Genomic DNA, 23,061 nt, shown 5'->3' on the forward strand with positions numbered 1-23,061 from the left:
TTCAGCTACTATAAAGGCCCTTACCAAAGGGTGCCCAATATTACTGAGTAATGTTACTGTTATCCACATGGTAAGTGTGACCAGACCTTTTAAGGCTATTCTAGAGTGGCCTGCACAGTATCACCAAATACATATGCAAGTACTTTAAGAGCTTAAATATCTCTAAACAAAACCAGCCACAATTAAAAAGTTGAAATATATTTAATAATAAATATTAAAAGAACAAAACAATACTCATTAACTCAACACAGTGACAACAGAGTTCCAAATCACAGGAAATATTTTAAAAACAATATTGGAGAACAGTCTCACATAAATACAGAAAACATCTAGACTACTCTTACTATATTTTTATCAATGTCTATGAGATACTATGCCCTAAATGTCTTACTTACATAGCCAGGCAAATATAGATGAGAAGTGCTGAAGAGATGTTTACAGGTCCAGAAGAAAATACTAAATGCACAGACGTTCTCTCTGAGATAGTTCTTAAATTAATAATACACATTACTGCTGGGTTATCTCAGATTACATCATTCTTGTCACCTCTGCCTTAGTTCCCAGGCTAACAGGAAGTTAAAATTTAACATGTATCTGTGAAAAATACTTATCTCTCAGATGTGCAGCTGCTAAGAAACCACAGAGAAATACAAAAACGCTTTACATGTAAAACCTAGTAATTATCTCTGTCCTAAGACAATAAAAAGAAGCCCCTAGCATAGACATCCTGTCTCTAAGCTAAGATAAACTGACTTTATAGGAGACCATAAACCTCTTTACTTATTTTCTCAGAGTCTGCAAGTTAACTCTGTATGTCCCAACTTCTACTATGAAAACATACATTTGCACAGGCATATAGTCCATATACATTTCTGCTGTTCTCCAGCAGAGTGCACTGGAGTTAGATTTTTGAAGCTCAGCACATAACATATAGTTTAATCATAACATATAGTTCTTTTACATTTGTAAAACAAGCATGTGGATCATATTAATATTTACAAATGACATAGTATTCTTCTTCTTCTTTCAGCTTTTCCCAGTTAGGGGTCGCCACAGCAGATAACCTGTCCGCTCATGATTGGCAGTGGAGTTTTACAGTGACGAGTTGCCAGCCTGGCACCCAACCATCCACAGAAGGCACACACATGCACACACGCATGCCTAGGGCCAAATTTAGAGTGTCCAATCCACCTACAGCATGTCTTTGGGATGCGGGAGGAAACCGGAGCACCTGGAGGAAACCCACGTGACCACAGGGAGGACATACAGACTCTGCACAGGAGGCAACCAAGACAATTCTATCTAGGTGGGCTAGAAGCCTTCACAACCCTGCAAGAACTCAAGCTAGTTTTTCAAGGACCCTTGAGAAATGCTGCTTGAGAGGGTTGAGTCTATATGGGAATACCTTACCCCATTCCCTGTCTTGAGATCCCATCTGCAGTACCATTGCTAACCTCACTGTGGTGCTGCACTGTCATATCATATGCTTATAACCCTAGGCCCCACGTTAGCAACTTGGCATTTTGCTGGCTGGCTTGATGTAACCATGTTAGGGGATTGTGATCTGTAACTACAGTGAATTGTCTTCCATACAGATAAGGCTGAAGTTTCTGCAGTGTCCACACTATGGCTAGACATTCATTTTCTACAGCTGCATAGCATTCCTCCCTGGGTTGGAGCCCATGACTGACATAAACCACTGGGTGCTGTTCTCCCTCTGAAATAATTTGGCTAAGTACAACCCCTACCCCATGGCTTGAAGTATCCACCTACACTACAAATTCTTTGCTGTAATTTGGACTGGCTAACACAGAGGGTCCTCCCAAAGCTTCTTTAAGCTTCTGGAATGTCTGCTCACATGCTGGGGTACACACTACATTATCTGGCCTGTTTTTCCTTGTCAGGTCTGTAAGGGGAGCAGCTATGGTACTATAACTGGGAATTAACTTTCGGTAGTACTCTGCTGTCCCTATAAATACCCTCACCGGCTTTCTGGTAACATGTGCAGGCCATGCCTGAATTGCTTCAGGTTTGGCATGTTCTGGCCTGATTTTTCCACTCCCCACTCTATGTCCCAGGTAGGAGACCTCTGCCATACCCACCTGACATTTGCTGGGCTTCATGGTCAACCTTGCCCTCTGTAGTCTGCCCAGCGCCTCACAGACATGCTGAAGGTGCTCTTGCCAGGAATGGCTGTAGATGGCAATGTCATCTAGGTAAGCAAGGGCAAAATCTCCTTCTCCTACTAGGATATGATCTACCAGCCTATGGAAAGTTGCTGGGACATATTTCATCCCAAAGAGCTTCTTTGTCAACTCATGCAAGCCAAAAGGAGTCACAAAAGATGACCTCTCTCTAGCACTGGAAGTCAAGTGCACCTGCCAGTAACCCTTGTTAAGATCAATGATGGTAAGATGCTTAGCCCCACCCAGCTGCTCTAGGGCTTCATCTGTCCTAGGCATGGGGTAAGCAGCTGACTCTGTGTGACTATTTAATTTCCTGTAGTCTGTATAGAACTTGGTACTGCCATCCTTCTTTGGTGCCAGCACCAGTGGGGAGGCCCAGGGACTGTTGGATTCCTGAATTACCCCTAGTTCTAACATTTCCTGGATCTCCTCCCTCAGAGTCTATTTGACTCTCTCAGGCCCCCTATAAGTGGCCTACCTAATAGGTCTTTGGGGTCCGGTATCCACCCGGTGCTGCACCAGGTGGGTGCACCCTGGTTTCCCAGTGAGCATGTCCCCAAACTCCTGTAGCACTGCTTGGAATTCTTGAACCTGGGTAGGAGATAGCTGCTGGGACATTGCTACCACTTCCACTGAGGGGTCAGTTGGAGCCTCACTGAGGAGATCAGTCACCAGATCTCTCTCAGACTCCTTCTGCAATCCACTGCAAATACTCAGTACAAGGGCCTACCTATCATTGTATGGTTTCATGTCAACATGGTACAGTTTGTGCCCCTGTCACCTGCCTAGCAGATCTGCTATGTAGTTAACATCACTGACATTCCATACCACCTTGTAGGGTCCCTCCCAAGCTGCCTGCAGGTTGTTGTGTCTGACAGGAACAAGAACCATTACCTGCTGCCCTACAGCATACTCTCTAGCTTGAGCATTCCTGTCATACCACACATTTTTCTGCAGTTGGGCTTCTGCCAGGTTCTCTTGGGCCAAGCCCATGAGTTCCCTGAGCCTTGTCCTGAGGTTTAGGACATGTGCCACAACAAACTCCTTGCAGGATTCACATTCACCCTCCCACTCATCTTGTTTTAAGTCTAGAGACCCCTCATCCTAATGCCCATGCAGCAACTCAAAGGGTGAAAAATCTGTGGATGCCTGGTGAACCTCTCTGTAGCAAACAACAGATGGGGCAAATATTTGTCCCCGTCCCTCTCAAACTGATCTGCAAATGCCCATAACATGGTCTTGAGTGTAGAGTTTAAGTGCTCAACAAGACCATTAGTCTGGGGATGGTGGGGGCTGGTCTTTATGTGCTTCACCCCACAGTACATCCACAGGCAAGCCAGCATGTCTGGCATGAAATTGGCACCTCTGTCAGTCAGCATTTCTTTTGGGAAGCCTACCCTTCTGAAAATCTCTAACAAAGCATTTGCCACCTTTCCTGCCTCAATGGAGGACAGAGCCACTGCCTTAGGTTATCTCATAGCATAATTTACAACTGCTAGGATATACTTGTACCCTGTGGAACTTGGGGTACTCAGAAGCCCTACAATATCCATGGCTAACCTCTGAAATGGTTCCTCATTTACAGGCAAAGGCATCAAAGGAGATTTCACCTTGTCTCCTGCCTTGCCTACCTTTTGGCACTGCTCACAGGTCCTGCAGTATCCTGTTATATCTCTGGAAATCCCAGGTCAATAAAAGTTCTGCATAATATGTCTCTTTGTGCATTTTATGCCCATATGATCTGCAAAGGGAATATCATGGGCTATGGCCAGAAGTGGCAGATAGTAGGTACTAGGCACTACCAACTGCTGTTTTCTTTCTCCCTCTAGCCCTCCCCCAGGAGTCCAATCTCTATACAGTAATCCTTTGTCCAAGTATACAGATTCTCCTTTCCCTTGAGAATCAGGTGCCTCACTAGCTACCTCTCTCAGGCCTTATAATGTAGGGTCTGATAGATGAGACCGTCTCACGTCTCTCTTTGTAACCCTTCCCAGCTCCCCTTCCACAGGAAGTCCGATATCTTCTGACAGAGGTGCCTCGCTCTCAGACTGAGTATTACTATTCACCTCTGCCCTTGCAGTCACTCTGTCCAAGGGAACACCAGTATCCACAAGCAGCTGTGGCTTATCTTCAGAATCACTGCTACATGGTAGCTCCCTCCCTTAAGTAACTACCTCACCTGTCCTGGCTGCAAGTGTGCAGTCTTTTTGTCCTCTACCAGGCTACCACACCCACATGCTTGTCTTCAAGCCTGACTGCATGCAACTGCATGAGCACATGGTACTGCATTATCAAAATCCTTCCCTATCAAGACATCTGCAGGATGGTAGTTTGGTACCCTGTTTGTCTCAAGACAACCTTCTGTTGGCATTTTTTCATTCTGATTTTCTGTCTCTCTCACCTTTTATTCCCCACCTTGCATCCTTAGACATCTATATGCTTCATGGCCTCACTGGTTGCATTCAAAACATTTAACCCTAGGTCCTGGATGTGTACCTGGACTAGTGGCTTCCCCTGTTACTGCAGATTCTGTTAGGGCAGGCTGGGCTGCCTACCATGGGTTCCCTTAGACCCATGAGCAGCACTGGGAGTCCCTTTTCTGTGCAGTGATGCCCTGCTTGCTAGGTATACATCTCCCTTCTTCCCCAACTCATCTACAGTAAGGTATTATCTATTAGCTAACCAGATCCTCATGTCCTCATAGGTTTATAGGTTAGCACTAAGCTAACTGCCCTTGCGAGCCATTGTAAGCCTAGCTAATTATCCTTATGAGACTCAAATCCCGCACCTTGTGTTTGTAAGGCAAACACCTTAACCATTAGGCCACCCTCCCAATGTGCTAAGGATTTGTTCTCTCACTAAAAGGCCTGCCAGCCCTTCAAAAGTGGTGACCTGATATCCACTCACCCACCTATGAAAATAAGTGCTTAGTTCAGCAACATATTCACTCACATTTTCATCTGCCTTCAGTCTATGTGCATGAAACTTTTTCCTATATGCTTCAGGTGTTAGCTTAAAAAAGTCTAGCAAACAGTTCTTTACAACATCACAATCTAGACAGTCATTATCAGACAGTTTGGACAGAACAGTTACAGCTTTACCATGGATTAATGGGGTCAGGAACTGTACCCAGAGCCCTTGGTCAACAATATACTATTTACATACCCTCACAAACATATGACTGAAACGATCAAAATTATACCCCTCTATAAATTGTGAAAGAAAATTACTGACCTTTGTTGCTTCTGGGGTTTGGTTACTCCCTTCCCCATTACCTCCATGACTCTGGCGAAAGGTCAGCATCTACTTTCCGTGCTGCATCTGCTTCTCATTCTCCTCAGCTTCCAGATGTCTCAGTCTCTCTGCTGCTTCCATTTCCAAATGCTTGGCCTCCAACTCAAGTCCCTTTAGCTCCAGACTGATTTTTAAGTCCTCTGTGGAAAGATTGAGCTGTCCATTTCCTGAGAGTTGTAGATCTCCATGGCCAGTCTGATTGTCCTTCTGGTTGGTATTCTCTGATGCAGCTGTGACTAAAGCTGCAATCATGTCTGCTTATGTCAGGTTTCCATGCACCAGTCCTTTAGCCTGGCACATCTCATCCAACTGGCTCCTTGTCATCTTGCCATACTCTTCTGCTGACATGTTGCCTGCTCTTCCTGACTAACTAAGCTAACAAAAGAAATAAAACAATTGTGATATAAACTCTGAATGTTCACGGTATGGCTGATTTAGAGTACCAAAACACCTTCAGTGATCACTGTACACAAACAACAGGAATTCAATATCTACACCACTACAAGCCAATTAATATGTGATGTGGCTATCTCACCTCTATTAACCAATTAATATGTGATGTGGCTATCCCATCACTGCCAAACAATTAATATATGATGCTCCTGCACTGGCACAGTAATCAAGGAGCCTCAATTCTCACCACTAACACCAGTGAGGGAGGTGCACATTGGGAGGATGACAAGTACACACACAGTAAAGTACAATTTTCTTTAAGCACACACAGAGATCATAATTCAGTCTGGGGCTTGTTTCTCCCTCTCTCTCCAGATTCCCAATAAGAATCCCCACTGGCACAGCTATAGGGTTAAGATCTCAGTTGAGTGGTCAAGCCAAAACCTCCAGCACTCTCTATGTCTAACTAGTGCTTCATGTCCCTACCCAGGTAGCTCATACACACACACACACACACACACACACACACACACACACACACACACAGACACACACACACACACACACACACACACACACACACACACACACACACACACACACACACACACATAAAACTTCAGAATTGATTTATATACAAACACACAAACACTCCTGGGGAAGGCTGGCACAGGTTCACTAGCTATGTCCCCTTCTGCCCAGACTATAACATAGTACCAGCTGCAACCATCCACTCATATGAGCTACTATAAAGGCCCTGACCAAAGGGTGCTCAATCTTATTAGGTAATGTTACTGTTATCCAAATGGTAAGTGTGACCAGAACATTTAAGGCTATTTTAGAGTGCCCTGTACAGTATCACAAAATATATATGCAAGTACTTTTAGAGCTTAAATATCTCTATACAAAACCAGCCACAATTAAACGTTTTAAATATATTTAATAATAAATAATAAAAGCACAAGACAATACTCATTAAGTCAACACAGTGACAACAGAGTTCAGAATCACAGGAAATATGTTAAAACAACATTCTAGAACAGTATCACATAAATACAGAAAAACATCTAGACTACTCTTGTTATATTCCTATCTATCTCTAAGAGATATTATGCATTAAATGTCTTACTTACAGAGCCAGGCAAATATAGAAGAGAAGTGCTGAAGAGATGTTTACGGTTCAGAACAAAATACAAAATGCACAGACTTTCTCTCTGAGATAGTTCTTATATTAATAATATACATTACTGCTGGGTTACCTCAGATTACATAATTCTTGTCATCTCTGCCTTAGATCCCAGGCTAACAGGAAGTTAAAATGTAACATGTGTCTGTGAAAATACTTATCTATCAGATGTACAGCTGCTAGGAAGCCACAGAGCAATACAAAAACACTTTACATGTAAAACCTAGTAATTATCTCTGTCCTAAGACAATAGAAAGAAGACCCTAGCCTAGACATCCTGTCTCTTAGCTGAGATAAACTAACTTTATAACACATCGTAAAACTCTTTCCTTATTTTCTCAGAGTTTGCAAGTTAACGCTGCATGTCCCAACTTCTGCTATGAAAACATACATTTGCACAGGAATATAGTCCATATACATTTCTACTGTTCTCCAGCAGAGTGCACTGTGGTTACATTTTTGAAGCTCAGCACATAACATATAGTTTAATAATAACATATATTTCTCGTACATTCATAGAACAAGCCTGTGGATCATATTAATATTTACAAATGGCATAAGATTATTTACAAAATTCTATCTAGCTGGGCTGGCAGCCTTCAGATGCACACTACCAGGGTGTGCTGTCATGATATCGATAAGGAAGTTGTCTGCTGACTACCCTGCCTAACAATTGAGTGGTGACCACCACTTTCCATTAATATACTGTTCAGCATCAGATGATGTTGGGTTTTTTATTGGTATGTGGGTGCAGCCAATTGTAACAAGAAAATGGGGGAAATCTGCTATGACATAGAGCTGTTCCATGGCAGTCCTGCGCTCCTTGGCTGCTGATGGGAAGTAGCTTTAGTCATCCACTTGTTTGCATATTACTGCCTGACACTTTCCCAGAATGCAACTAGTGGCTGTCTGAGCCACCCTACAGCATCATCCATATGCCACTGGAATGTCCCAAAGGCCAGTGTACCCACACTCAAGCACAATTTTATTTCTACCAGGGCAGGGTTATCCAACAAACTGCATGAAAACATGTGGGATGCACACATCTTGCACACAGCCTGCACCAGCTCTGTACATATGTCTTTGTATTATTTCCTGGTCAAAGTGCTGACTTATTTATAGCCTGTCTCAGCACCTTGCTGGCTGCCTATTGAGATGCATTTGTAGATTATCCTCTAGTATGGCTTGTAGAACTCTGGCCTACTGTAATGCATTAGCAAGTATGGCCTCCACTGAGTGCTTTCAGAAAATTGTTGGTGGGAGATCAAAATGGCCACCATCCTATAGACACTGCAGCTTGCTAGCTCTATCAAAACCATTATTAAAAAATACTATTATCAATAGAGAGCTTGTTCTAGCAACAAAATAAAAAATGACTACTCGCAAGACTAACTCCCCCAACCCATTAAACTGCTTAAGAACAGAAGAGGATAACTAAAAAAAGGAAGATTACCTTAGATACTGCTAGGACTCCTTCACATGTGTTCTGACTGCATGCTGTCTCAACTATTCAGAGGCTAGTAGGTTTCCTATTATGTTATCAAAAGATAATGTAATCGAACCATCAAAACTTCAAAATGGCTACATTTCGAAGATCGCATTGTGGGATCGCAGTACAGTGAGAATTGAAATATTTGCCCTTTCCTCACTATAGTGCGATCTCGGAGTTGGAATATATAGTTGGTAGGGGGTGTGGGGGGTGCAGTCCCCCACAATACAAGCTTAGAAATGCTGCCATTCTGAAGTTCTGATGGTTCGATTTCAATATTTTTCGATAACGTAATATGAACCCGGCTAGTATTCATCTCACTATTCCTAAACAAAAAAAAAAACAAATGACTCAGATAATATAGATATTCATACCAGCAAAACCAAGTTTTCAGTACTTGCATCTCCAGAAAAATACATTTCATCTAAAAGACCTAAAACTGGAAAGCAACAGGAAACCAGCAAAGCATCCAGTAAAAGTAAACCTGAATCTACAAATCTTGATGACTTAAAGCTAGCACTACAACCGCTCCAGTCGGCTATACAAAATTTCCTCAGACCAGTTAAAAACTTTTGGTGACTCAATCAATCAAATTGTAAGCAGAGTGGAAAAAGCAGATGCCAAAATCTTTGATAATGAAGTCAAGGTTGATGAATTACAGCAGGAATCTAAACCTTTCAACAAGTACATACAAGAAATACAGCAAAAAAATCCTGGACCTAGAAGCAAGATCCAGGCGTAATAATATAATTCTGAGAGGTATTCCAGAAAATGTTGATCAAACTACGTTACTGGAAAAAATCCTAGCTATTTTTGGGGCCCTACTCGAAAACAGCATTGAAGCAAACCAAATAACCATTGAAAGACCCCACTGAACTGTTTTACCCCCTTTGGATTCCAGTAAACCAAAACTAGTTTATGTTAAACTACTCAACTACCATCATGCGAGCAAAATCCTTTCAGCAGCAAAAAGAAAGAAACACATGCCCCAGGATTCAGCAAGCTCTACACGGTGTGCAGGAATAGTGCAAGAGCTGCTGCACAAAATATGGCCACCGAGCGATCCAGGATAGAGCTCCCGGCATGTGCATGAGCACTCCTACAATGTTCCTCCACAGACACAGCTCTGGTATGCTAATTAACCCATCGGCTGGTGAAAACCATGCAAATGAGTTGAATTAGTGAACCAGGAAGCAGGTAAGCATCCGTGCAGGAATAATGTAGACTGCAGAAATGTTTTCAGCTAGTAGCTGAATACATTTCTCCAAACTACAAAATGGAGGCATGGCAGCTCATACAAAAGCATGTATTATAAAGGTTAGACATGCCAATGGTCAAATATATGGCCATTGGCATGAAAAATAGAAGAAATATTATAAAATTATAACTTCTTTTGGCTGATTCTGTCCGTTTACGTGTAGGTCAGTGGCGCACCAATGGGATTGGGCTGAAAATACCAAAAAAAAAGGTGAAATAAGCCTTTAGCACATAATTCATAATTTTGCCATTATAGTCAATGGTATACATATGTAAGCAATACTAGGGAATATTGGTTGCTAAGGGGGAAGGCTCAGTGTGAGTGTAGTTACTAGGAATTAGCAGTCAGTTCTATGCAAATGAGGGGAGTTATACTGAATCACAGTTTGGAGGAGAAAATATCTAAGTGTCAGACTGCGCCTAACCATGTAGGTGCTCTAACACCATTGTGTAGACAGGAGGAGCAAGGAACATGAAAAGGGAGTGTGTCATGCTTTCTGGAAGCACATTAGAGCCCTGTTGCCTGGTGTCTGCTTAGCTAAGCACAGCTAGGAGAGTGGGTGTGTCTGAGGCTGTGTACTCATACTCCATGAACTGAAGAGAGTGTGCAAGTGCAGGGGAGGAACATATCTTGCTGTTTATACTACCAACAGGCTGGAAGAGGAAGGGTAGAAGGAAAAGGCAAAAGAAATAGCAGAACAAGGGAAATGCTGTACAAATCAGCAATATGGGAGTCTGCAGCCCACAAATGGCCAATGAAAGCACTCGAATAATACAGCTGACAGGGGCAGAGCTGATGATGGGTGGACATGTAGAATAGAATTAAAGGGCAACAGCACAAAATAAAAATAAACTGATGTAGAAATCAGTACTATGGGAGTCTTGCAACTCAGAATGGGCCCTGCAAATATAATACAGATGGCAGGTAGCTGCAGAGCTGTAAATATGAGGAGATGCAAGTAAAAATTAATTACAAAAAGGGTAACAGCAGAATAAAGGCAACCATCCACAAATCACCAGTAATGTGTCTAACACTCACAGTAGCTAAATCCAAGGTATTAGCAAGCAAGCTGGCATCTGGAATGAATCAGAAACAGTGTATCTGTCAGACAGCAGTAGCATCACATCATTATAAAGTATGGAAACACCCCTCAGTCTGCATTTCCCTACAAACTTTACACCTTCATGGTAAACCTGGGAATTTAAACTGACAAAATGCTAGGGGCTGCTATTGCTCTGATACATCACCATGTGCTGGAGGCTGACGGGGGTGAGGAGGATAATGCTGCCAAACACCACAGACCCAGGAGGAGGAGAGTGTTCAGACCCAAGGTGACCTATCAGAGGCTACATGACCTAGAGATTGTAGAGTGTTACAGCGTGGACAGGGACATACTTCAGCAAATTTTGGAGCTGTGCCGGCATCGTCTCACATTCAGAACAAACAGAGGGGAACCCATCCCAGTGCATACTAAGGTATGTGAAGACTTAAGAATACTAGCTACAGGTACTGTCCAAACACCTACTGGGGATATCATGGAGGCATCACAGGCATCTGCATCCAGAGTACTCCATCAGTTCCTGGATGCCATGCTACCACATGTCCGTGAACACATCCAGTACCCTAACACCTGTGAGGAATTCACCAGCAATATGTGTCTCTTCCACCATGTAGCTGAATTCCCGCAGGTACTGGGTGCCATAGACCACATGCACATCCACATCAAAGCACCACCCGGTGAGTGGGGTAGGGTCTACCTCAACCGCAAGTGCTTGCCTTTCATCAACTGCCAGTTTGTGTGCGATGCACAGGGTATTATCATGCAAGTATGTGCTGGCAACCTTGGAAGCTATCATTACTCCCACATGTGGAATTCCTCACAGATGTATCAGGGGTTTGCCAGGGATGACATCCCAACTGGCCATCAAGTGGGGGATGCTGGCTATGCATTGGAGCTGTGGCTGATGGCACCCATTAGAAATGCACACACCCCCGAACAAGAATGTCATAATAAGGCACATGCACAAACCAGGATAATTATAGATTGTGTGCTTGGGATGCACAAGTCACGGTTCTGCTGCCTTGACATATCTGGAGGAGCCTTGCAGTATTCTCCAGCTACATGTGGACAAATGTTCACAGTATGTGCCATGCTACACAGTATGATCCTGTGGAAACAGCTGCAGCAGGAACAACGCGGGGTGGGGACACACAGCCCACCACCATTGCAAAGGTCACCACAGGCACAGAGCGACTTGGAGGAGGAACTTCCTGAGCCTTCTCCTAGAGGCAGATAGAGGCATGCCCAGTATACCTATGCCTTGGCAAAGAGGCAACGCATAGCACATACACTGACACTGTAGGGACCCAGGGACTGATACCTCTCTCTGACTCGCACATACAGTAGAAGGGATGCCAAACTTGACACTACCTATACTTTATCATGTATAGGGAGTGTACTACATGTGTCCCACATAGTCAGCCCTCCAGCACCATCCTCAATATCACCCCAGGCACAAGGTATGTCACCCTTAGCATCAATTACCGAATGGAGTACTTTATTCTGATAGTTATACCTATGCTATGGATGCAAGCATGCAAGGGAATCAGTCAGCCAAATGGGATAGCAGCAGATAGCTGACAGCTATATGGGACATCATGAAATCCATAACCAATACTGGTGTCCCCATACTAGGCAGTAGTACTCAGGGTGACAATTCCCACTGCAATACATGTGGTGGCACAACTAACTGTGGGTGTCCACAGGTCACACACATGGATGACATTGAGCGATGCCATTCCCACCCCCCAGCCTCACCCAGCAGGACAGGTGTAGATGACCGGAAATAAAAGTCGGGCAAAGCTCCACAAATGCTGGCAATGGTGAACAACCCCCCCTACAGACCTACACAGACATACCACAACAGGTCTGGCAGTTGCAGTATAGTTCTGAAGAGTAAGATGTCTAAAACTGAAATGAATGCGATTACAATCTAACTTGATTACTCCACTGATATGCCTCCAATCAACAAGATAGGGGAGAATACAATACTAAATGGAAACAAGCAGAGTTATAACTGAAATACCAGTGCAGTCAGTGCAAATGTGGAAAGTTGTCAGGTGTGCCCCCCCAACCCCATGTATAAATGTCAGTAACATGTAAGTTTGTAGAGTAATATCAGTGGAGCACATATTGCCTGAGTTGTCCCAATCAACATGTTAATTGGTGTATGTCCACTATATGCAGGGGTCAATGTGCCAATCTTTTGTGAGTGTCTAATAATGTCTAGAAGTGGACAGCATGTAGGCCTGGATGTTGTGTCTCAGTGGCCTGGGTACAGTATTGTGTTTGACAGGGCCATGTTCCAACAACTGCAGTGCCAACCAAAATGCTTCTCAGCTACACCTATGTTACTAGTTGTACACACTCACTGTCCAGATGTCAATATGTGTTACTGTCAGAAAGCTGGACAGGCTATGAACAGGAGTCTATACACAGAAACAGTATATAGGTGGAAGAACTCTACCCAGTGCCTAGAAAGTAACTATGAACTGCACACACCTTTGGAATTAAATATAGAGGTTAGCGTCACATTACTCGTCTGTCTAATATGGAATACTGGTTGTCTGCCCGATCACTGGCAGCCCACATAAACCACAGTTATAAAGTAATGACACATTACTGATGTCCATATACAAGGCAGGAGAAGGTCCCAGTCATATCTGTGAGTCAGGTGTCATAAGTGTCCATATCAGACATGCACTCATTTCACCACCCCCACAACAGCCACTGGTATTTCATCAGTCATATCCTTGCTGGTGAGAATGATGTCAGAATCAGCACATCTTTTATGGAATACACGCAGGATGCAGCATGTTGACATGGTGTCCCATGCAGGTGTGTCCCTAGACATAGGCAGCACCCTGCACACATCCAGACTGATGCATCACTATGAACTAGAAGGATTGCTAGGAACACCTCACCCACTTGCCCATGTCACCCAAGGGAAGTCCATTGGCTTGCAGCCTGGGAACATATGAGTGACAAAATGCAGTGGCCTGCATCACTCTCATGTGGCCTACAGGCCTCTGGCAAATGCCCATGGCTCACCCATAGTGCCATCATATCCTTCACCCATAGTGCCATCATACAGAATGTCATAGGGTCCTGACTAAAAACATAACACATTAAGCAGAAAACAAATGCAAGGCCATGATGACAAATGCCAGTAGCATGCCTCTCCATGTCTTAGTGCAAGAATTGTGGACAAAGATGTAAATATTGCTGTGATAAATGAACAGTGGCGATTTTGAATATGGTTAACCCACCCTTTTGGTTCGCACAGGAATGGGCATGGCCTGCGTGATTGACAAGGCGGTGGGTGGAATTTTAAGTGCCCACAGACACACACTCATTAATGTATATTATTTAACATCTGTTCATGTATAATACTGAATGTCTTTTAAAATGTTTGTAATATGTGAGAGAGTATCTCCCTGGCCCTGCTTTGACTAAATCCTGTAGGACAAACCCAGTAAACAAAATAAATAAATGGATATCACCAAAGTGAGATTGTCACTTCATTATGTCCATTGCAATGTATTCAGATAATCTTATTTTTCTCTCTATTGCATTGAATGTTCAGGCTTGACCAGTATGTTGTCCATAACAGCTTCTACCAGTAGGGTCAGAGAATATTACTGTTATTGTCCTTAGTTGGTTACCTAGTTTACTCCATATTCCTGATACTTTGAGTGAAATGTCAATATGAATCTGCTTTTTCCTTCAACCTGATATTTGTAGCATTTTCTGCTGATGTTGTTTTATCATTGTAAAAAATCTCTGTTTTTAGTGCATTTGAAACTGGACCTGTGTCTCTGGTGCATCTGTACTGTACAACATGCAGTTCGTGGATGTCATTTTTAAATCCAGCCATTCTCTCTCTCACTATTCAATTTATTTTCTATAAAGAGCATATTTTTGTACATATTCAATTATTTTGAAACTCTAGAAGTTCTAGCCTTTCTGATTGCTGTTTGAACATTATGGATAATTGTTAAAATTCAGCAGCAATTTTGGAATGGTTTCTTTAATATGCTTAAGTGCCATTGTTACCAAATTTAGGTGCATATTCATTGAATAGTCTTAGGTAGTTTCTATGCAGGAAGTCAGATTTGGGGTTCTCATGGTGGATCCACTTTTGGAAATATTTTTTCTTTATTGTTGAAACTTCATGGAACGGTAGTACTTTTAGCAACAGCGTATTTAGCGTGACCTGCATGATTGACAAGGTGGCGGGCAGAGTTTTAAGTGTCCATGGACACACACTCTCACTGCTGTTCATTTCCTTGCATGGGGAGTGTATATTCTGAGAGCTTTGCTCTCAGACACACCTCCATGCACTCATACACATACCCATGGATGTCCTAGGGCATGGCAGCTCACCTTTATATATATATATATATATATATATATATATATATATATATATGCATTGCGGGCTGCCGTGCTGAACATACATGGTCACTTCCGTGCAGGAATAAGCTATTCTTGCACAGACGTTTAGTGAATCTGGGGGAGTGGTCTGGAATGGCTTTAAAATATTTTGCTCAGGACTTACCACTACAAATAAAATGGAAAGACAAAAACTCCCTTTTGCAGTTATTTGATCCAAAAACAAATTAAATTTCGAATGAAGTATCCTAACTCACTACATTTCCAGCATCAAGGAGTCAAATATTCTGCTACCAACATCATTGAGGTAAAACAGTATTCCTACTCTCTTTAACACCAAAATTGCTCTGTCATCTTTTGCTGATGATCTGTATTACACTCTATGTAATTCAGATCTTCAGAAACCATTACCCTCTATTGACAATTAGCTGTAATTCTCAAACTACAAATTGAATTTAAAGAAAACAACTATCTTTCCTGTTAATCCTTTATGTCAATTGCCCACCTATTCCTTATCATCTGGAATCAGAATTAATCAATCTTTACAATATCTAAGAATATCCTTCCACAAAGACCATAAACACATCTAAGTAATATCATAAAACTCTGGTCTAACATACAAGACCTCAACTCATGGGCAAAAAGTCAACTTCCATTTCTGGCTAAAGTAGCCATAATCAAAATGAATCTCTTATCCAGGTTTTTATGTATCTTTAATGCCTCCAACATAATTATCAACAATACATTTTTAAAATCCCTCCATCCCACTATTTCCAAATTTATCTAGGCTCCCAAATCAATCAGAATCAGTTATAGAAAACTGATCTATGGCTTAGGGCTACCTGATTTTAAACTATATTACGACATGTAACAGAATAATAACAGTATCTGACTATTCCCCAAACTCACATCAATGGTCACCAACTTGGGTAAAACTCTTCTAAAACTATATCAGAAACTTTTTCCTTTAATCCCAAAGCCCTCCCCTTCCTTAACAACGAAAGCTTAAAAATATCAAAATACACACAACCATAAAACATAAAATAACCATCTTACAAAAGGTTTTCAAATCATTAAACTTATACAATGCATTTACTACACTATAACCTATCCACTCTAACCCCAATCTTAAAATGAATAATAAGATGATTGACTTAAGTAAATACCCCCTCCTGAAGGAGATTATCATCTCTAATATCTTTCCCTTCAAGAATAAATTTATTACCGAAATGAGAACTCAATTGAACCTCCCCAAAAGCTATACACTCATTATAAGGCAAATTCATGACATTTGCCGCTGTTTTACAGAGGACCCCAGAATAAACATCAATGACATTAAAATCTGTAAAACTTTATGGAACCTGCTATCATTAAATAAGAAAATATCTAGTTCTTACAAACTTATTCTCTCAATTAAAACTCAAAAAGATGTAATATTTTCTAAATACTGGAAAGACCTAGATCCATCAGTCTCTAACAACCAAATCTCCCAAGCGTATCTATTTAACCTCAAAACTTATTCCCCTTAAAAGCATAAATATACACAAATCATGTTATTCCATAGCGTTTACCTCACTCCAACCAAACTCAGTAAAATCTATCCCTCAACCTCCTCTCTTTGCCCCATTGTGATAATCATAAGGCTGTTTTTTTTTCACATTTTCTGGAACTGCAAATGCTCCTACAAACTCTGGTGCTCATTAAGAGTTCAACTAGAAAAGATGGGCTATGAACAAACTATTCTATCATGGAAATTTGCTCTCTTAACATATCCTTCCCACTAGTCTATCTAAACTGCAGACACATGTAATAGTATCCCTTTTTTCCTTACTCAAATACTACATTGCACTCAACTAGAAAGATAGAACCTTGCTCACATGGGATGAATTTAAATACCTAGCTACCAAACACATTCTTGCTCATAAATATCTAAGCTTTACCCAAAAATTCCACCTCCACTTTATTGAATTTTGGAATACCCTTTTTGATCATATTTTAGCTTGAAACTAATAACTGTCTCATAATGTTGGACATATGGCATATTTGTACATAGTTTGTTGTGGTATTGATATGTATACTCTCTAGTGTATTACTGTTATTTCATCACAATTATGGAGATGTTGTTTACACTGATTATATGTTAAAATTGAATTTGAAATAAAAAGATTTTTCACAAAAAAAAATAAAAAAGAAAATTGTTGGTGCATTACTCTGTCACATTTTATTGTGTTTTTGTAATCTGGCAGGCATGCATGTGTGTGTCTTTCAATCCATTATGGCATCACATCTGCTGCTACTTCACCAATGACTTCCTTCTGAGCACTGCACTCTCTATAACTTTTATTTGAAATCTGACCCACAAAGTCTGAACCCACAAAGTCTGATGTTCTAAAGTGTTTTTTTATCTAGTCTGCACATTAGAATATGAATTTCAAAGCACCGCTTAAAAGCTGTTTTAGACAAAAAGAATCTAAATTGTAAAATTCTTAATATGTAATAAATTCAAAAGATAATGTAGCTAAATAAAACAACAAAAAGTATCAAAAGCAAATGTATCTGCATTGATATAACTGAGCAGAACAACAAAACTCACAGATACTTTTCTTTGGATTAACTTATTTTTATGTATCTTGCAGGCTGAGTGGACTGGCCCCAACCATATCTTATTCTGTCTACCCCATAAAAAAATCCAGCAGAAAGCATCAGATGTTTATGGCTGGTTATCAAATGCTGCTGTAAAAAAAGTAACAGTACAAAGATAAGAGGATTCTCCCTCAACAACTTGAATGCTATATCAATAAGTTGTTAAAAGCATCTGGAGTGAATATAAAGCAGACTGAACACCCGTGTTATGACATATGTCATTTTCTACTGGAATACCTCCTCTACAATATTGTTGTAAACTAATTAAGAAAATGGGTTAATTTGAATTGTAAGAAAGAGATGAAGGATTACATCTTATTATACAATGACCCCCTCCCCATTATTATTACAAAATGTGCATGCTGATTGGCCAGCATGCCCATTGTAAATCCCACAATATATCAATGGAAAAAGGTCTGGTTGCCCGGACTTTTTTCTGTTGGTATAAAGTGTCCAAAACCTTCTTTTTTTAATAAATAAAAAAGAAAAAAATGGAGCAATGGAGACTTTCATTTCTCCGTTGCTTCCGTTTCAAAGCATTGATGTACTGGGTATGCGTAGGAAAGCAAGTCCCATATGCATGCGCAGTACATCAACACATAGGTTCATAGGTTCATAGGTTGGTACTAGGCTATCGGCCCTAAGGCCTATGCAAGCCTAGCCATAACAATTCCCTGGAAATTTTTTCCCACAATACTTTCTTCTCTGGGCCCCTGTCTAGCAGAGTGACTGACATGATCCCCGGGGTGAATTTCCTATCTCCCATCCAGTCATCAAGGTTCCTTTTGAAGAGGGCCAATGAGGTGCTCTGCTTGACATGTATGGGCAGTCTATTCCAGAGTATGGGGAGTCTCTGGGTCAGGAACCTATCCCTCCAGCATGTTTTGTTCAATGTGATGATAGGGTTTAGATCCCTGGAGCATGTGGCTCTGAGGGATTGGGATTTCTTTAAGTGGAGCATGTCCAATAGCTCAGGGTTTGACATGGCCTTGTATGTTAAGCAGAGATTGCCTCTGAGTAGACGATATGCCACAGAGTATAGCTGGAGTTTTTTTAGATAGTCAGCATATGGCATCTGCTTTAGGCCTGTGATTCTTTTAGTGAGGTATTTCTGTGGCCTTTCCAGCTGTTGCAGATGTCTTGTGTGGTACATCCCAAATGGGGCATTATACTCTATAATGGGTCTAATGAGGGATGAGTACAGTGGGACAATGACCTCCTTTTTTCTGGATGAAAACCCTTAGTGATGAGGTGTGCCACGTAGAAGGATTTCCTGACTGTTTTGGCGATGTGGTTATCGAAAGTGAGACCACTGTCCACTTGTGTCCCTAAGTCTCTCATCACACTTTCGATGTTTAGTGTCCTGCCACCTATGTGGTAGTTCATGGGTACATGTTTTTTTCCAAAGGGGATGACTATACATTTCTTGGCATTAAGCTTGAGCCCATGGCTCTGGCACCAGGCATCTGGAAGCAGTATACCACCACCGGTGAAAGAACAGTAATGCACCATTATACAAAGACATTATTTAAGAAATGTAAGTATTTCTTTTCTTAAATAATGTCATTGTATAATATCAATAACCAACTCTGTGGTTGTGGCATATTGAAATTTACCCACAGTAGGCTTTATTTAATCACTCCAACTGTGGGTAAATCTTCAATATACCACACCACGTCATTGGTTATTGCTTATTCACCCATGGACTGGTTTACAAGAAAATCCATTGTTCCTTTCTGATGTTATCTTCACAAAAGACAATGAGAAAGGTCATAAGAACACAGACCAGAAGATTCTTTTCTCCAGGCTGTATCAAGAATGACACTATGGCAAGAAACATTTTAGCGTATAGCACTATTGAACATTCCACTTCAATTTGAAACCTAAATGCTTTGTAGTGATGATATTTTTATGTATTGTGCCAAACTGAAATATAAGCCAGTGCACAGATGTTTAATTACAGATTATACGGAAGCAAAACAGTCACTATGTTAAACTAACTGGAGTGAGGTGTTCAGTGGAAAAACTGCAAATGGTATGTGGAAAGTTTTGAAAGAGAAATTGTTTGAGTGCAAAAAATCAAAAAAATGTTTAACATCAGGATCTAGGCATACAACATCAGGCAGATATATTTTCATAATAACAAGATATCTGATTAAGGTGAGAGTAAAAAAATATAACAAATGGAAGAGAGATCTAACTACATCTTTGAAAACTGAAATAAACAAGGAGGGCAAACAGATTAAGCATAGTGTGAGACAAGATCAAGAAAAATTTGAAGAAAATTTATATAAAGATATTGAGCAAAATAGGAAACCTTTTTAGAGATACACAAGATGTAGAAGGAGTAAAGACACACAAATTTATAAACTGTGTACAGATTCTAAAATTTATTCTCAGACACAACAGATTATAGATATATTTACAAAATCTTATGCAAAACAGTTTGGCTCCACAAAAGGAGTGGTAAGTTGTTCTAGTGACAGCCAGGTAATCCCAGATACTGGAATCAAATTAGATTATATTGAAAAAGCAATGCGCAAACTGGATCCAAACAAAGTGCAGGGAGGAGATGGAATTAGTTAACAATGACCTGAGAACACCAGCAAGAACTTACAGTACCATTATATGTATTATTCACTAGGTCATATAAATATGGGGAGATTACTCAAGATTGGAGACACGCCCTTATAAAAACTGTTTTTAAGGGAAAGGGGAGTAGGACCAACCCAGAGACATATAGACCCTTAAGTCTACTTTCATGTTGTGGAAAAATAATGGAGAAGGTAATATTGGATAAGTTATCAGAACTGGGAAGGTTGGGACTGGAAACCATATATCAGGATGCATATGATGAAAACAGATCTATTACCAAATGTAACATGATGTTCTATAACAATATAATAACAGCTATGAATGAAACATTGTGATATGATGTAATTTACATAGATTTAACTTCAGAATTTGACAGGGTCATACACATAACACTGATCAATAAATTAGTACAACTAAGTATTGATGTACTCTTGATAAGATGGATAGCTGCATGGCTTACAAATAGGACATGGCAAGTATCATACAGAAAATGGACAGGCAAAATCCTTGGTTGCAGTCAAGGTATCCCACAGGGCTCTGTCCTAGGCCCTTACTTGTTTAGATTGTATCATTCAGACCTAATTTTTTCCTCTGAGGTGTTGTACAGCCTATATGCGGATTATCTGAAATCGGGTATACTGATTACATGTGTTACAGATAAGGCACGCCTGCAAAATAATTTGACTAACTTGACCATTTGGGCACAGGACAATAATATGCTGATGTTGTTGTGTCTTTTGGCTTTTCCCGGTTAGGGGTCGCCACAGCAGAACTCCAATCTGCTAATAATTGGCAGTTGATTGTTACGTGCCGAGTTGCCAGCCCTGATCACAACCTTCAACGAAGGTACGCCCATTCATGCATGTTTCCACGCAGAAGACGCTCTAGCTGAGAGATGAACCGGACAGCAAATATATTAAAAACTAAGCATATGAGACTTGGTAGGCATAAATTGAAAGGTGAATGTTTAATACAGCACACAGTGATTGAAACTTTAGACTCATTTAAGGACCAGGGTATTTGGGTAGATTCAGCTATGAGTTTTTCTAATCATATCATCCAAATGGTTAATGATAGTTATAGAACTATAGGTTGTATAAAAAGATTTATAAAGTCTAGGAAACCAAAAATAATGAAGTCATTGTTTGTTAGCTACATTAGACTCAAACATGAGTATGGAATAACAATATGGAAACCCTATAAGAAAACAAGCATGAGTAAACTGGAAAGAGTACAGTAGAATTATACCAAGTGTATCCATGGATGTGAACATTTAAGTTATGAAAGACTAAAATATTTGAATTTGTACAGTGTCTCTTATAGATATTTAAGAGATCTTATTCGGGTATATAGGGCATTTAGTGACAACTACCTCTGAGAATGTTTGGGGTTAAAAAAAGTACTATAGAATCATCAGACAACCTATGTAGGAGATTCTGTAGGAATGAGAAGTGTATTAATTGGTTCTCTGACAGAGTAGCTGATACATGGAACAGACTACTGAATTATATTAAAGCAAGTACTAGTTTAGATATTTTTAAGAACAGCCTGGATATTTATTATGGGAAAAAATGTTTTGGTATATTGGCAAGCTACAAGGGCATTAATGCCCATGCTTAAAATATTTGTATGTATGTATGGACTATTAAACAATGTACATTGATTTGAAACTTACTCATTTTGTAGTGACACTACATTCTTAGCCAGAAGGTGAGAATATCTATTGCTGTCTCATCATTGATCTGCTAAAGTATTAGAAAAATCTGCAATTCCCAAGGGCAAATTAACAGAATTTAATTAAGTCAGAACTCTGGCTACTAACATGTAATGCTGTTTTTACATATAATTATGTACAATGTACAAATGCAGACATTTTATTATTGTGACTACCAAATGGCATACATATGTAGCAGAATGCAGGTATTTTACTACTCTGATTGCTGTTTCTGTTAATGTTCATTACTGCCAACCACAATGAATTTGAATTGACTGTACAGATACAATTCTATAGCAGAACACAGTTTCTAATAGAGTAGACTGGCTCATGTCAGAAGTGGTTTCATGTTAGTAGACCAATAGCAGGAAAATAAACCACAAACATACCTGAATAGCTGCTTATAATGTAAAACATAAATATTTGTTAAAACCATAGTTCAGTGAAAAAGAATATAATCTGTTGATGTGATCATAAGATTGACATTTTATTTATATTTAAAATAGTTATTTAAGAATACATTTGATTAAAGACCAGATTCCTAAAGGACTGGGCATGGAGTAACATGCTGCTTCCTGGCTAAGTCCAAAATATAAGATTATACCAGCCCCATTCAGAGTATACCATCTGGGACTGGGAGAGCTTAATGCCCAATTCCAAAAGGGGAAGCAGGGTCATCTCACTAAACAAATTCTCCTCAATATATGAGGCTAACTCAGTAGTTTAGCCCATTGATATGAATGGAATTCTTGGACAGGTGGAAGCTCCACCGGTATGTAGAACTAGTTACTGTAGGCATTACCAGTGCGGACACCTGACACACTTCAGTATCTAATACTACATACAGG

The sequence above is a fragment of the Protopterus annectens genome, chromosome 3.part1 (genome assembly GCF_019279795.1).
Source record: "Protopterus annectens isolate FY-2018-M chromosome 3.part1, PAN1.0, whole genome shotgun sequence".
Classification (NCBI taxonomy): Eukaryota; Metazoa; Chordata; order Ceratodontiformes; family Protopteridae; genus Protopterus; species Protopterus annectens.